Genomic DNA, 15093 nt, shown 5'->3' with positions numbered 1-15093 from the left:
TTTTTCTGAAATAAGCACCATCTGCAATTTCTCTGATCCCTGTGGAACATCACTGATGAAAGATCTCCAGCTCGTATAAGTCCCTTCAACAACTCCCTTCGGTCTTCTCCGCACAAGCCAGTTCTGAAACCAAAAAGCGATATCATCGCGAATCCCATGCATATCAATCTGCTTGATTAACGTCCCATTAGGGACCTGGACAAACGTCTCTCTAAAATCCAAGTAGACAACATTTACTGCCCTGCTCTCACCAATCTCTCTCATCAACCTGGCAAGAATCCTCAAATCAAGCTGGTAAGGCACGACCTGCCACGTTCAGAGATATGTCGGCTCACCCTGATTTGGCCACGGTTTTCCAAATGCTCACACATCCTATCCCTAAGAATCTTCTCCAGCAATTTCCCATAGTCAGAGGAGTAGGCACGAGATTCCGTGGAACTGAAGAGACACCCGGACGGTATGTTATTCCCAGGATGCATCGTCAGGGATGTCTCGAGTCGGGCCCACATCACTCTGGATGAGGAGCCAGATGTCTCGGTATAAGTTGGCACCACCGACATAGGTCGGGAAAGTAAGGACATCTACTGAAATCTTTTCTGTACCTCCTTGCAAACACTTTAAAACTGTGTAGTCATTGTATTACCCAATTTAGCTCTGGGAAAAAAAGAAAACCTCCGACTAGCCATGCAATCAATAACTCTCATCATGTTATACTCCTCTATCAGGTCAGCTCCCAAATACGTCGCACCAAGGAGTAAAAGCCGAGTTCACTCAACCTATTCTCATAAGGCATGCTCTCCAATCCAGGCAACATCTTTGTGAATCCCTTCTGCAACCTTACTATGGTTTTCACGCCCTTCCTGTAGTGAGGCGACCAGAATTGAGCACAATACTCCAAGTGGGGTCTGACCAGATTCCTATATATCTGCATCATTACCCCTCGGCTGTTAAACTCAATCCCACGATTGGTGAAGGCCTTCTTAAGCACAGAGTTAACCTGCACAGCACCGTTGAGCGTCCTTTGGCCTCAGACCCCAAGAAATCTCCGATCCTCAGAAGGATGCGGAAGTTTTGTATGTGCCCCCAAATTCTAGCAACGTTCTACAGGGGCACAATTAACAGCATGCTGACGGGTGAACCACTTCTGAATCCTTTTCCCTCTTCAGCTTTCTTCCTGTAGTGGGGCGACCAGAACTCTCTGTAGTTCTCAAAATGCTGTCTGGCGAGGTTTCTGTAAAGTTTCAACAGATGCTCTTGACGTTTGAACTCAGTGCCTTAAATAATAATGTTATGAGTGCTGGACAGACCTGATGGAAATGGAGCGAAGAGTTAACCATTTCACCATCCCCCCTCAACCTTGAGAACAAGGAACTATGCTGATACTGAGAGAGCGAGAGAGATGAGGCACAGAGGCAGGGACATCTGCTACAGATGAGAAAGTGAGAGACATTTGATTTATGTATTATAGCTTTTTCCTGGCTTGTTTACCTTTCGCCTCAAGGACGTTACTTTGCTCCTTAAAATTCCCAAGGAGACAGCAGGAGTGGCCTGATTTGATGGACATGGTCATTTTGAGTTGATGGATGGCTGATAACCCATCAGTGGGGATAAAAGACAGGTGTGGGGAGGCACTCCTCAGAAGCAACAGTGGACACTGACCGAGTGCTATGCACCCACAAGCAGTTGGGTGCTTCGAGCACCGAATCAGGAGATCGGTCAATAAAGCACACAGTGTGACGGCAGGGCCGGTGGGGACTTGTGTGTGTGCCCACTCATGCCATATGGACGAGTCCACCACAGAAGAACGGTCTGGCCGAGAACGGAGGAGTCATAACGCAGTGACCACAACGGTACGACGGAATCAGAATAGAACAGAAGGTTTGCGAGTTGAAGCTGCTCAATCTCTTGCTCTCTCTCTCTCTCTCCAGAAATTGCAACAGAATCATAACTACCTCAGCACAAATGAACTGAACTGATCGTTATATTCTTCTATGACAATTCATTTACCCGAGACATTGACAGAGCTTATTATTATTGATTATTCCTACACTTCGATGTTTATTACTGCTAACCTATTTTATAGGCCTATTTGCAGTTTTGATATTGTATTGTGTAGTTTACTAATAAACACCTTTGATTTTCGGTACCACCAGACTCCAAAGGATTCTTTTATTTCTACTGGTCTGGAAACCTAGCTGCGGGTTACGTAATTAATTGGGGCCTCGTCTCTGGACTTGAATACCAAATTGGGCGGCTGGTGAATCGGGATAGAAGCCCCTTATCTGATCTGGTTGTGTGCATAAGAAATTGATATTGACAAATTTTTAAAGGAACCAACTACGGGGGCATTAGAGGATGCCAGAAAGATGGAATTGAGTGTTGCGAAATGATTGAATCTCTCGGTGGTGAAACCGGCGATGAGAAAGTTGGAAATACAGAGAACAATAGCTGTGTATTATGTATCCCAATGTGTGTACCCGTCGGGGGCATTGTAACTGTTCCCTGAGTGGAAACCAACCGAGAGTGAGCTTCAGTTACAGATGGGAAAATTAAGATTGGCTGTGGAGGAAAAGAAGAGGGAGCATGAATTCCGGATAAGGCAGCTGGAGGCAGAGAGAGAAAGGGAGAAGGAAGAGGCTGAAAGGTAGAGAGAGGAAAGGGATGAGGAAAAGAACAGGGTGAAGAGGGAGCATGATCTTCGAGTAAGGAAGCTGCAACTGGAGGCCGAGAAGGAACGGGAAGAGAGGCGGTTTGAGCTGGAAAAAGCGAAGTTAAATGCATTGCAGGGAGTAGGCCAGGCTTTAGCCTCAAACAAGTGGTTCAGGATTAGTCAGGAGGTTAAGTTGGTACTCCCATTCGAAGAGATGGATGTCGATAGGTACTTCCTCCATTTTGAGAAAGTGGCTTTGTATCAGAACTGACCTAACGGGAAATGGGATGTTCTGTTACTGAGTGTACTTAGGGCGAAGGCTCAGCAAGCCTATTCGGCATTGTCTATGGATGAGTCTAAATATTATGATGAAGTAAAAAGGGCTATATTGAGGAGTTACGAGTTGGTGCCAGAAGCATACCGGCAGAAGTTCCGGAATTTGAGAAAGCCGTGGAACCACACGTATTTAGAGTTCGCCCGTGAGATGCAAAAGTATTGTGAGCGTTGGTGCGCCTCAAAAGGGATTATGCCAAACTGCTACAGTTCATTCTGATTGAGCAGTTCAAAGGTTGTATCCCTGAAGATATGAAGACGTACTTGGATGACAAGGAGACAGAGACTCTTTCTGCGTCTGCCAAGTTAGCAGACGAGTATGCCTTAACCCACAAGACAAAATTTCCCCCAAGTAAGTGCTACCAGAGAGGCATTAGGGACGGTAGAGAGAGCCCGCCGGCTAAATCTGAAAAGCCGGTGTCTACCGGAAAAGGCAAGGTGGAGAAAAAGAAGACTGGCAAGAAGGTTCCATACTTTGCTAGTTATGAGTGTGGGATATCTGTCCACTTAACATCTAAGTGCTTTGCTCCGAAGAAGGAAGCAGGAAAGTGAAAGAAGGCAAATCCGACTGGTTGCATTCAGCCGGTCAACAGACTGATGATGAAGGCCAGGTTAGATATAGCCCAAGAGTTGCGTGAGGGGTTTATTTTGGAATGCATGGTGTCTGTGAAGGAGGGAGAAACCCCTTTTCCAGTGCTGTCCTGGAGAGAGACTGGGGATGTGTAATCAGAAGTGAAGCTGACAAGCAAGCCTGTAAGTGCTGTGTACCCGCCCATCGATTCCAAGATTTATCCCGCATGCGCAATAACTCAAAGCATGTCAAGAAAGCCGGCTGAGACAGGAACCAGTTTAAATTAGTCCAGTGTTTAGCTAGCAGAGACGTTTTTACCGATCCTGTACCAGGAAGGTTTAGAGGATGGTAAAGGGGAGGGTAGTGGAGCTACGGAAAGAAAGGGAGAGGAAGCAGATTTAGTGTTGTCAAGGAACGGAATTTTGAATCTTGCCCATAAGATACCCCTAGGTGAACATTTTGGAGTGAGGAAGGTGGTTATGGAGGCTCAAAGCCAAGGTGAGAAACAGATGTGGCAGTTAGAAGGTCCAGGTTTGGACAATGGAGCTTGAAAGATCCAGTTGTAGTTGAAGAAGTTGCATGTGTTCTCGATGATATAAGGGTAGTCCTAGATGAAAAGGATGCCGCTACCTTGAGGGGCTCTGCTGGGTTAGCAGACGAGGCAAACCACATGAGTGTTAAGTCGACAAGAGGCATGGGTTGACCAAATGCCACGATGAATAACAGGATCTGGTTTTGCGGGAATTTGACTTTTTTTTGACGAAGCATGTGAAAAATAAAGATAATATGATAGTAGATTGACTGAATGTTAAGTTTAAAAGTAAAATAAGAGATTAGCATTTGCGCAAACTTCTGTAATGTACTACATTATAATCAGTCATGCATTGGTACACACTTTGTAATGTACACCTAAGCTAAGAACACAATCCCTTGGTATTTTTGGCTCGCAAGATGAATAAAATTAGACGGTTATTAAGTTGTTTTCTGTTGTTAAAGGAATTCGATATTAAAATGCAACATGTAAAGGGGAGTGACAATGTAATTGCGGATTCTTTATCCAGGTGTTAATATCTGGAATATCCTTGTTGTTGAAGACCGCTTTTGTATTATATTAGATTTTGTAGTGTGCTTTACTAGTTAATTTTCACCCTGGTGAAAATTCCTTGATGGGTGGGGGTGATGGGAGTGCTGATCAGACCTGATGGAAATGGGACGATGAGTTAACCATTTCACCATCCCCACCCCCCTTGAGATCTCTGAGCTATGCTGCTACTGAGAGAGAGAGAGATGAAGCACAGAGGCAGGAACATCATCTGCTACAGATAAGAGAGAGAGAGAGAGAGAGAGAGAGAGAGAGAGAGAGAGAGAGAGAGAGAGAGAGAGAGAGAGAGAGAGAGAGAGAGAGAGAGAGAGAGATTTGTTTTGTTGATTATTATGATGCTTTCCTGGATTTCTTACCTTTCGCAGCAAGGCCGTTACTTTGCTCGTTAACATTCCTAAGGAGACAGCAGGAGTGGCCTGAAATGATAGACATGGTCATTTTGAGTTGATGGATGGCTGATACCCCATCAGTGGGGATAAAAGACAGGTGTGGGGAGACAACTCTCAGACACACGAGTGGACACAGACCGAGTGTTGTACGCCCATAGGAAGGTGGGGGCTCCGAGGAGCAAATCAGGAGATCGGTCAACGAAGCTCACAGTGTGTTGGCAGGGCCCGTGGGGACTTGTGTGTGTGTCCACTCATGCCAGAGTGACGAGTCCGCCACAGAAGAACGGTCTGGCCGAGAACGGAGGGTCAGACCCAAGTGACCACAACGGTACAACGGAATCAGAATACAACAGAAGGATTGCTGGCTGCAGCTGCTCAATCTCTTGTTCGCTCTCTCTCTCTCTCCAACGATTGCAACACACCATAACTACCTCAGCACACATGAATTGAACTGAACTCTAAATTCTCTTATGACAATTCATTTACCCCTAGACTTTGATACAGCTTGTTTATTATTGTCATTATTATTCCTACACTTCTATGTTTATTATTCCTAACCTGTTTTATATGTATATTTGCATTTTTGATATTGTATTGTATAGTTTACTAATAAACACTATTTTTCGGTACCACCAGACTTCAACGGATTCTTCTATTTCTGCAGGTCTATGAACCCAGTTACGGCGTACGTAACAGTGTAATGTAATCCCCCCTCGTGTTACCCCTGTTCTTTCGCATTGTATCTCTCGACTCATGTTCTGTTGTTTGAAATTCTCAAACTGTCAGTGGAAAAAGCCTATCGATGTCAACTCCGTCAATCCCCCGCATAATTTGAAATACCTCTATCAATCCTCCCTCAACTCTGTACTCTCTCCATATCGTTGACATCTTTCTGATAATTCGATGACCAGAACTGTACACAATGCTCCAAATTTGGCCTCACCAATTCCCTGTACAATTTTAACATTACATCCCATACCCTGTTCTCAATGATCTGATTTATAAAGGCCAGCATACCAAATCTTTCTGCACTAACCTATCCAGATGAGATTCCACCTTCATTGAACTATGCACCATTATTCATAGATCACTCTGTTCGACCGCATTCTTCAATCCCCTACTAATTACAATGTCTGTCCTATTTGGATTATTCGTACCAAAATGTAGCACCTCACTCTTGTCAGCATTAAAATCCATCTGTCATCTTTCAGCGCACTTTTCTAACTGGCCTAAATCTCTCTGCAAGCTTTAGACCCTACTTCATTATCTACAACGCCACCTATCTTCGCATCATCTGCATACTTACTAATCCAAAGTACCACCCAATCAACCAGATCATTAATTGATAAGGCAAGCAAAATTGGTCCCAATACAGATCCCTGAGGCACTGCACTAGTCACCGGCCTGCAGTCGGACAAACAGTTATCCACCAGTACTCTGGCATCTGCCATCCAGCCACTGTTGAATAACGATTGACACCTCGTGAGAGGAAGGGTTTAGATGCTGTGGAGTTTGTTAGGTGTGTTCATGAAGGTTTCGTGACAAAATATGTAGATAAGCCTACAAGTGGGGAGACCGTACTTGAGATGGAATTGGGAAATGAACCAGGGTGTCGGGTGTAAGATCTCTCAGTGGTAGCGTATTTTGTAGATCGTGATCATAATTCATCTCCTTTAAAATAGCATTGAAGAGAGAGAGAAGCAGACAAGTTAGTAAATCGTTTAATTGTGGTGACTGGAATAGTGAGGCTATCTGGGAGGAAATTGTAAGCATAAATTGGGAACAGATGTTCTCAAGACAATATTCAGGATAAATGTGGAAAAAAATCATGGTCTATTTGTCTGGAGTTGTGAATAGGTACATTCCAAAGAGACAGGGAAGTTACGGTAGGGTACAGGAATTCTGATATACAAAAGCCGTAATAAATCTAGTCAGGTGGAAAAGAAAGCTTTACAAGTGTTTCAATGAGCTCGGTGATGTTGGAGATCGAGAGGATTATGTCTGACAGGAAGGAGCTTAATTAGGAGACCCAGATGGGGCCACGTGAGGACCTTGGCGTGCAGAATGAAGGAAAACCCCAAGGCACTCTGCAAGCATGTGAAGAGCAAGAGGATAAGACGGGAAAGAATAGGACCTATCACGTGTGACAGTGGGATAGTGTGTTTGGAGCAGGAAGAAATAATCGTGGTAAGAACTGAAAACTTTTCTTCAGCATTCGCTATGGAAAAGGATCTGGGTGTTTGTAGTGATGACTTGCAGCCAACTGAAAAACTTGAGCATGTAGATATTAAGAAAGAGGATGTTCTGGAGATTCTGGAAAGCATCAACCTGGTTATGTCGCTGGGACCGGATGAGATGTAACCCAGGAAACTGTGGGAGGTGAGGGAGCAGATAGCTGCGTCGCTGCCGATGTTCTTTGCTTCATCAGCTGCGACGGGAGAAGTTCCGGAGGACTGGCGGTTTGCGAATGTTGTTCCTTTATTCAGGAAAGGGAGTAGAGATAGCCCAGGAAATTATAGACTAGTGAGTCTTAACTTTGTGGTTGGTACGTTGATGGAGAAGGTCCTGCGACGCAGGACTTATGGACATTTGGAGAGATATAGTATGAAAAGAAATAGTCAGCATGACTTTGTAAAGGGCAGGTCATGCCTTAAGAGTCTGATTGAATGTTTGACGGATGTGACTATAGATGTAGGAAGGGCTGTAGATATAGTATATATGTATTTCAGCAAGGCTTATAATACGGTGCACCATGCAAGCGTTTTTGAGAAAGTAAGAGGCTTGTGATCCAAAGGGACAGTGGCTTTGTGGATCCAGAGCTGGCTTCCCCGCAGAAAGTAAATAGTCGTTGTAGACGGGCCAGATTCTGCACGCTGGTTGGTAACCAGTGTTGTGTCTCAGCGTCTGTTATGGGACTCTTACTCTTCGTGATTTTTATAAAATGCCCTGAATGGGGAAGTGCAGCGAAGACTTATTAAATTTGGAGATGGCTCTATGTTTGGAGTTGTTGTGGATAGTGTGGAGGGCTGACAGAACTGGGCAGAAAAGTGGCAGATAGATTTCAACCCATAAAAATGTGGAGTGGTTAATTTTGGTAGGTCAAATATTAATGCAGAATCTAGCTAATTTCTGGTTGCCCCTTTAGAGGAAGGATGCGGAAATCATATAAAGGGTGTAGAACAGATTTACAAATATGCTATCTGGATTGGGGAGTGTGCCATAGCTGAATAGGCCTGTTCTCCTTGGAGCGACGGAGGATTAGCTGTGACCTTATAGTGTTGTATAAGATGATAGGCATTGACCATCTGGATAGTCAGAGGCTTTATCCCAGGGTTGAAATGGCTGTCATGAGAGGGTACTGCTTGAAGCTGCTGGAAGGAGGTACAGAGGAGGTGTCAGGTTACGTTTTATACGCGAAGATTGGCGAGTGCGTTGAATGGGCTGCCGGTGACGGTTGTGAAGGCGGGTACGATAGGGTCTTTTAAGAGACTCCTGGAGAAGCATATGGAGCTTAAAAAGAAGAGGCCAACCGGTAACAGGAGATAATTTATAAAGTAAGTCAATTCTCGGAACAGCATTGTGGGCCGAAGTTCCTGTATTGTGTTGCAGATGGCTAACTAATCTTTTCAGCTTGTAAAATGAGCATATCCTTCCATTTTCCTCACGGGCATATGTCTGTCTCGGTAACCCGGGGAAGGTCTCACTGTCGGTCATTAATTATGGACTTGCCTTTATGCGTTGTGATTAAAATGCGATTCCTGGGTTACCACATAAAATCTCTGCATCACAATCTTCCACCGGCTGGCGACATACAAATCTATTTGTTTTTTTTATTTCTATTTTTACAGATTGATGAATTGAACAACAGAGTTACTGAATTACCTGTCCAGGCGCAGATGTTTTGACGAAGCCAAACATTCTTATAATACCTCATCATAAACCGTCTTTTGTTCTCTCCATTTTCTCCATATTGCTAAAGATATTTCCTATGCTCGTATTTCTCTATCGTTCGAGACTGAACTGTCCTATTACTATGACAGAGTTGTCATTTTTTTTCGGCCGCATTTCCAACTGGGCTTTAAGCAGGCTCCTTCGACATCCACAATTCCATCATATTTGTGTCGTCTGCAAGAGTATTATGAGACAAGCCCATTTTCATACAAGTCAAATGCCAGAACGTTTCCAACAATTGTCACATGCAGAATGGCTGTTCTCCACCACTGTCCTCTGTATTCTATTTGAAGCCATGTTATAAAATGCCACTCAGTCCCATGTCTCAGCCTACCGGAACGGGTCATTTTCAAAATAATTACTTCCAGTTTAATTCCAACGTTAGGCCTTGGCTGGCGCAATGCTTCACGGACCAAGCAATCCTGCTAATGGAACAATTTCCAATGACCGATTGACCTGTCAATACATAGGTCTCTGCTCTGTGGGAGGAACCAGGAGAAGGACGAGGACACACAGGTGGTCACACTTTACGACAGCGGCGGAAAATGAGTCGAACGGCTTACAATCAACCAGAGAAGGAGAAAGACCAAGCTACGAGGGAAACGATCAATAAATAGACATCATTTGCCCTTTCCTCAGCAATCAGCTTCCCCACCTACCGAATGCACTCAATCCAATTCGACAGATAGGACCACCGCAACACAAACTGGCCAAGAATTTATTTGAATTCCAGAGGCTTTCCGATGGGAATTGTTGCTAGGGATGGACGATTGGATGAGTCGTTTTACGAGTGCAAGTAAGTAAATTATTCTCGAGGTGGCACACAGAACTCTAAAGTACTCCGTTCCATAAGAGGAGACTTGCAGGCTGTCCACGGTAACCAGGCTACCTGAACGGCTCAAAGGCAGTGGCTCTCAGAACCAATAGTCATCGACAGAGGAAAGAGATGGAGCGACATCGGGCATACACAGGCTGGGATCCGCATGGAACACAAGCAAGGCACAACGGTCGTATTGCGTTGGTGATGGTAAAGCTTCGCGTGCAAATAAGGTTAGAACAACCCACTTGATGGTACTGAGGGGGACATTTCAGGGAACTCGTGAAGTAAGTAAACTGGAAGTGTCAGAATGGAGGCAGAAAGGGGATACTCTCAAATCCTGTTGGTGCATCGAGGGGTGGAGGGCGGGAGATATTCAGGGACGTCCACAGCGCCAATAGAACTGCACATGCCACTGACAGAATAGGATATTTTCGGGCGTCACTGAGGATTAATGCTCTCCTGACAACGCCGAGTGAAATTTGTCAATAGACGGAAGGGAATTGTCACCGTCTCCTGCAGCTGAACCCTGAACCTCGCCTGGACCACAGCGTAAAGGGCGGTGTTGGTGCAGCAGCTCAGCGTTTGCAGCATGTAGCCAAGCTCCCGAAGAGATTTAGGGGGAATCAAGGGAACGTAATCACTGAGACTCTCCCATACGGAAGACACCGTCAGCAGCGCCCATAGCAGGATGAAATTCCCTGACATCACCAGTAGTAACAGGAGGGATTGCCTGCGGTTCTTCATCTCCGGGTCGGCGGGCGTCTCGCCATCGCGCAGACCACGGAGTCTCCTCCGGGCTCGGCTGGCCACTAAGACGTGCCTGATGGTTAAACTGTTGAGCAGCAGAATCAGGATAAAGGGTAATATTGGGGTCAAGACGAAATGAATCATCAGAAATGTTGCGAGCTTCGGTGGGGAAAATAAGCGTTTACTGCTATAACACAACACGGACGTTCTTAATATCGAATATGTCCCATCGAGAAAAAAGTACCAAAAAATGTTTTTTAAGCAGCTCAGCACAGTCACTGTCCCCAGAACCAGAGCCGCCGCTCTCCCGGTGCAGTATTTTTGTTTCAGCTTCGGAAAACAAATGGCGACAAATCGATCAAAGGTGAAAGTGACGGTGAACCAGACAGAACAGTCCGTGGCGGCGTAGAGCACGACGGCGTGGATATTACACACAGGAACACGACGGGACCAGAGAAAAAACTCGTCTGGAATGAAAGTCATCGGAATCTTGCTCAAAACCAGATCGAAGAAAACGACCAACTGATCCGCAGCTACCATGGCAACCAGGTACCTTGTGACGCCTTTGGAGAGACCGCACTTTCCCCGCGACAGGATGACTAATGTCACCACGTTTACTGTGTGGAGAGAAATAAAGGTCATTAACACATATTTTGATGAAAACTTTCCCTATAAACTATTGTTTTAATCGACAACACTTCCAAGAACAGAGATGAATATGGGAGCCATTACTATTTCGGAGTATAATGTACCTGCTGAAGTTCAAAATATTGAGGGGATTCTCAGGGAAACCTATCGAATTTTGAACGTCCGAAATATTGTGGACGTGGATTGGAATCTTCTGAGAACAAGTCTTCACAAAAGTAAACCAATCTCGTTGGAACAGAGATGGGGAACAATTTCGTTACTCGAAGGCGGCTAAATGTGTGGAATTTAACGCCACAGACTGCTATGGTTGCCAATTTGTTGGCAGCGGAGAGTGATAGGTTCATGATTCGTCGGGGTGTCAATGGACACGGGGAGTGGTCGCCAGAATGTGGTTCAGGGGGATGATAAATCAGCTATAATGGAGACGGCTCGGTGCTCGAATTGCTGAATTCAGCTGTCGTACCCTGTGGGCTAATCAGGGATATTAGTGGATACCTGGAATATATTCTGATCTTTGAAGTCAGAATAAGGAGTGGACACAGGGAGCTGTTAAGAAAATAATAAACTGATTAATATGCCATGTATTAAAGTGATATAAATTCATGTCCGCTCAACGGTAAACACGAGAGAGAATGAGAACGTAAGACCATTAGCAATAGGAGCAGGTGTAGTCATCTGTTCGGATTGGCGTGATTTGTCAACGAAAGTAATCATGGCGGATCTAGAAACATAGAAACATAAAAAACCAACAGCACAATGCAGGACCTTTGGCCCGTAACGTTGTGTCCAACATGTCCCAACCTTAGGAATGACAGGCTTACCGACAGCCCTATATTTTTGAAAGCTCCATGTAACTCTCCAAGAGTCTCCTAAAAGACCCTCTCGTATCCGCCACCACCACTGTTGCCGGCAGAACATTCAATACACTCACAACTCTCTGCATAAAAGAATTCCTCATGACATCTCCTCTGTACCTGCATCCCAGCACGTTAAACCTGTGTCCTCTTATGGCAACCATTTCAGCACTTGGCAAAATCCTCTGACTATCCAGACGATCAATGCCTCGGGTCACCGCTCACCTTTTGTTGCTTCGAGGAGAATAGGCAGTGTTCACTCAACCTGATTTCATAAGGCATGATCCCCAATCCCGGCAACATCCTTGTTAATCATCTCTGCACCCTTTCTGTGGCTTCCACGTCCTTCCTGCAGTGAGTCGACCAGAACTGAGCACAGTACTACACGTGGGATCTGACCAGGATCCCATATAGCTGCAACATTAGCTCTCTGCTCCTGAACTCAATTCCAGGATCGATGAAAGCCAATGCACCGTCCGTCTCCTTAACCACTAGTCAACGTGTGCAGCTGCTTTGAGAGTCCTATGCACTCATACTCCAAGATCCCTCTGATCCTCCACACTGCCAAGAGTCTTACCATTAATACTATATTCCGCCTTCATAGTTGACCTAGCAAAATGAACCACAAAATTAACTCATCTGAGTTAAACTCCATGTGCCTCACACCTATCTGGGTTACACTCCATTTGCCAGTTAGAATTTGTCTGTTGAGAGTCAGACGGATTGGAAACTCAAAATGGTGAGTGAGATATAGATTTGAGATTGTCTAGTGGGAGAGGGATTGGAGATTGAGATGGGTTGGAAAGAGGCAGATTGGGGAGTGGCATGTTCATTAGCAATAGGAGCAGGAATAGTCCATCAGTTCAGACTGGCAAGATCAGGCAATGACAGTGATTATGGCTGATCTAGAAACATAGAAAATCAAAAGCACAATTCAGTCCCTTCGGCGCAGAATGTTGTGCCAAACATGTCCCAATCTTAGGATTGACTAGGCCTACCCACAGCCCTCTATTTTCCCACCCTCCAAGTAACTCTCCAAAAGTCTCTTAAAAGACCCTCTCGAATCCGCCTCCACCACTGTTGCCAGCAGAACATTCAACACACTCACGAATCTCAGCATAAACGAATTCCCCATGACATCTCCTCTGTACCTGCATCCCAGCACGTTAAACTTATGTCCTCTTATTGGAACCATTTCAGCACTTGGAGAAAACCTCTGACTATCCACACGATCAATGTTTCTCATCATCTGATACACCTCTATCAGGTCACTGCTCATCCTTCGTCTCTTCGCGGAGAACAGGCCGTGTTCACTCAACCTGATTTCATAAGGCATGTTCCCCAATCCATCCAGTCAACATCTTCGCCAATCTCTTCTGCACCTTTACTATGGTTTCCACATCCTTCCTGTAGTGAGGCGACCAGAATTGAGTCGAGTACTCCAAGTAGGGTCAAATCATTGTCCTATATCGCTGCAACATTAACTCTCGGCTCCTAAATTCACTATTTTCAAAATAGTGTTTATTAGTAAAATATACAAATCAATATCCACAATACAAATATAAAGATAATACACGTTGGCAATACTAAACCTAAAAGTGTGGGTAATAATAATAATATACAATAAACAAGCTCTATCGTTGTCGAGGGGATAATGAATTTTCATAAGTGAATATAAAGTTCAGTTCTGTTCATACAGGCCGAGGTAGTTGTTGGTTGTTGGTCGATGTGTTGTAATTGTTGAGAGAGAGAGAGAGAGAGAGAGAGAGAGAGAGAGAGAGAGAGAGAGAGAGAGAGAGAGAGAGAGAGAGAGAGCGCGCAAAAAGTGACAGTCAGTCAAACCTTCCTTTACGTTCTTGATCCGTCGACCCCTTTCGCCTTTAGCTAGACCGTTCTTCTACGGTGGACTCGTCACCCAGGCAAGGGTGGACACACAGACAAGCCCCCACTTGCCTCGCTGTAAGCACTGTGAGTTAAAATTGACCGATCCTTCGTTCGATCTCCGATGCCCAACACTTTTCTTGTGGGTTCCAACACTTAAGCAGTGCTCACTAGTCTGTATCCTGGTGCGTCTCCTGGTGTGTCTGAGGGGTGTCTCCCCAGTCCTCACTTTTATCCGTACTCACGGGGTCTCAGGTGTCAATCAGTTTTGAATGGCTTAGTCCATCAAACCGGCCCACTCCGGCTGTCCACTGTGGAATTTTAATGTACAGAATGGTACCAAGTAAACAGCCCTCTCCGGGGCCATAAGTCTTTCAGGAGTCAAAATATGGTGGAACAGCAAGTCTCTCTCTCCCGGTGTTATCTCTCCCTTATCTGAAGCAAATGTTACAGTCCCAGTATATTTTTGTTCCATCTCTTTCTCTCTCATTAGAAGCACTGCAGCAGTAACGGGTTGTAATTCTCCTAGGGAAGGGAAAAATATATGGGCAATTGTGTACCCTTCTAACCATAGGAGTTGTTCATCCTTCATAACAAATTCAACTATTAATGGGTGCCAATACACCATATTCCTTCTCACTCTCAAAATCGACCGGCGCAGCTGTTTTGAGCGCCCTATGGAATCGGACCCAAAAAAACCCTCTGATCCTCCACACTGCCAACAGTCTTAACTACTAATACTATATTCGGCCATCATGTTTGATCTACCAAAGTGAGCCACTTTGGACTAATCTGCGTTGAACTCTATCTGCCACTTCTCTCCCAGTATTGCATCTTATCAATGTCTCGCTGTAATCTCTGACAGCCTTCCACACTATCCACAATAGCTCCAACCTCTGTGTCACCAGCACATTTACTGAACCAACGCTCCACTTCCACATCCAGGCCTTTTTGTAAAAAGCAGGAAGAGTAAGTTTAGCACAATGATAACTGAGGCACACTACTGGCCACCGACCTCCTTGCAGAATATGACACGTCTACATCATCTCTTTGTCTTCAGTGGGAAGCGAGTTCTGGAGCCACAAAGCAAAGTCTCTTTGGATAACATGCCTCCTTATTAGCTCAATATGCCTTGCATGGGGTACCG

The sequence above is a fragment of the Hypanus sabinus genome, unplaced genomic scaffold, assembly GCF_030144855.1.
Source record: "Hypanus sabinus isolate sHypSab1 unplaced genomic scaffold, sHypSab1.hap1 scaffold_574, whole genome shotgun sequence".
In the NCBI taxonomy this organism is placed as follows: domain Eukaryota; kingdom Metazoa; phylum Chordata; class Chondrichthyes; order Myliobatiformes; family Dasyatidae; genus Hypanus; species Hypanus sabinus.
The sequence above is the reverse complement of the archived record's forward strand: the minus strand, read 5'-3'. Positions refer to the sequence as shown.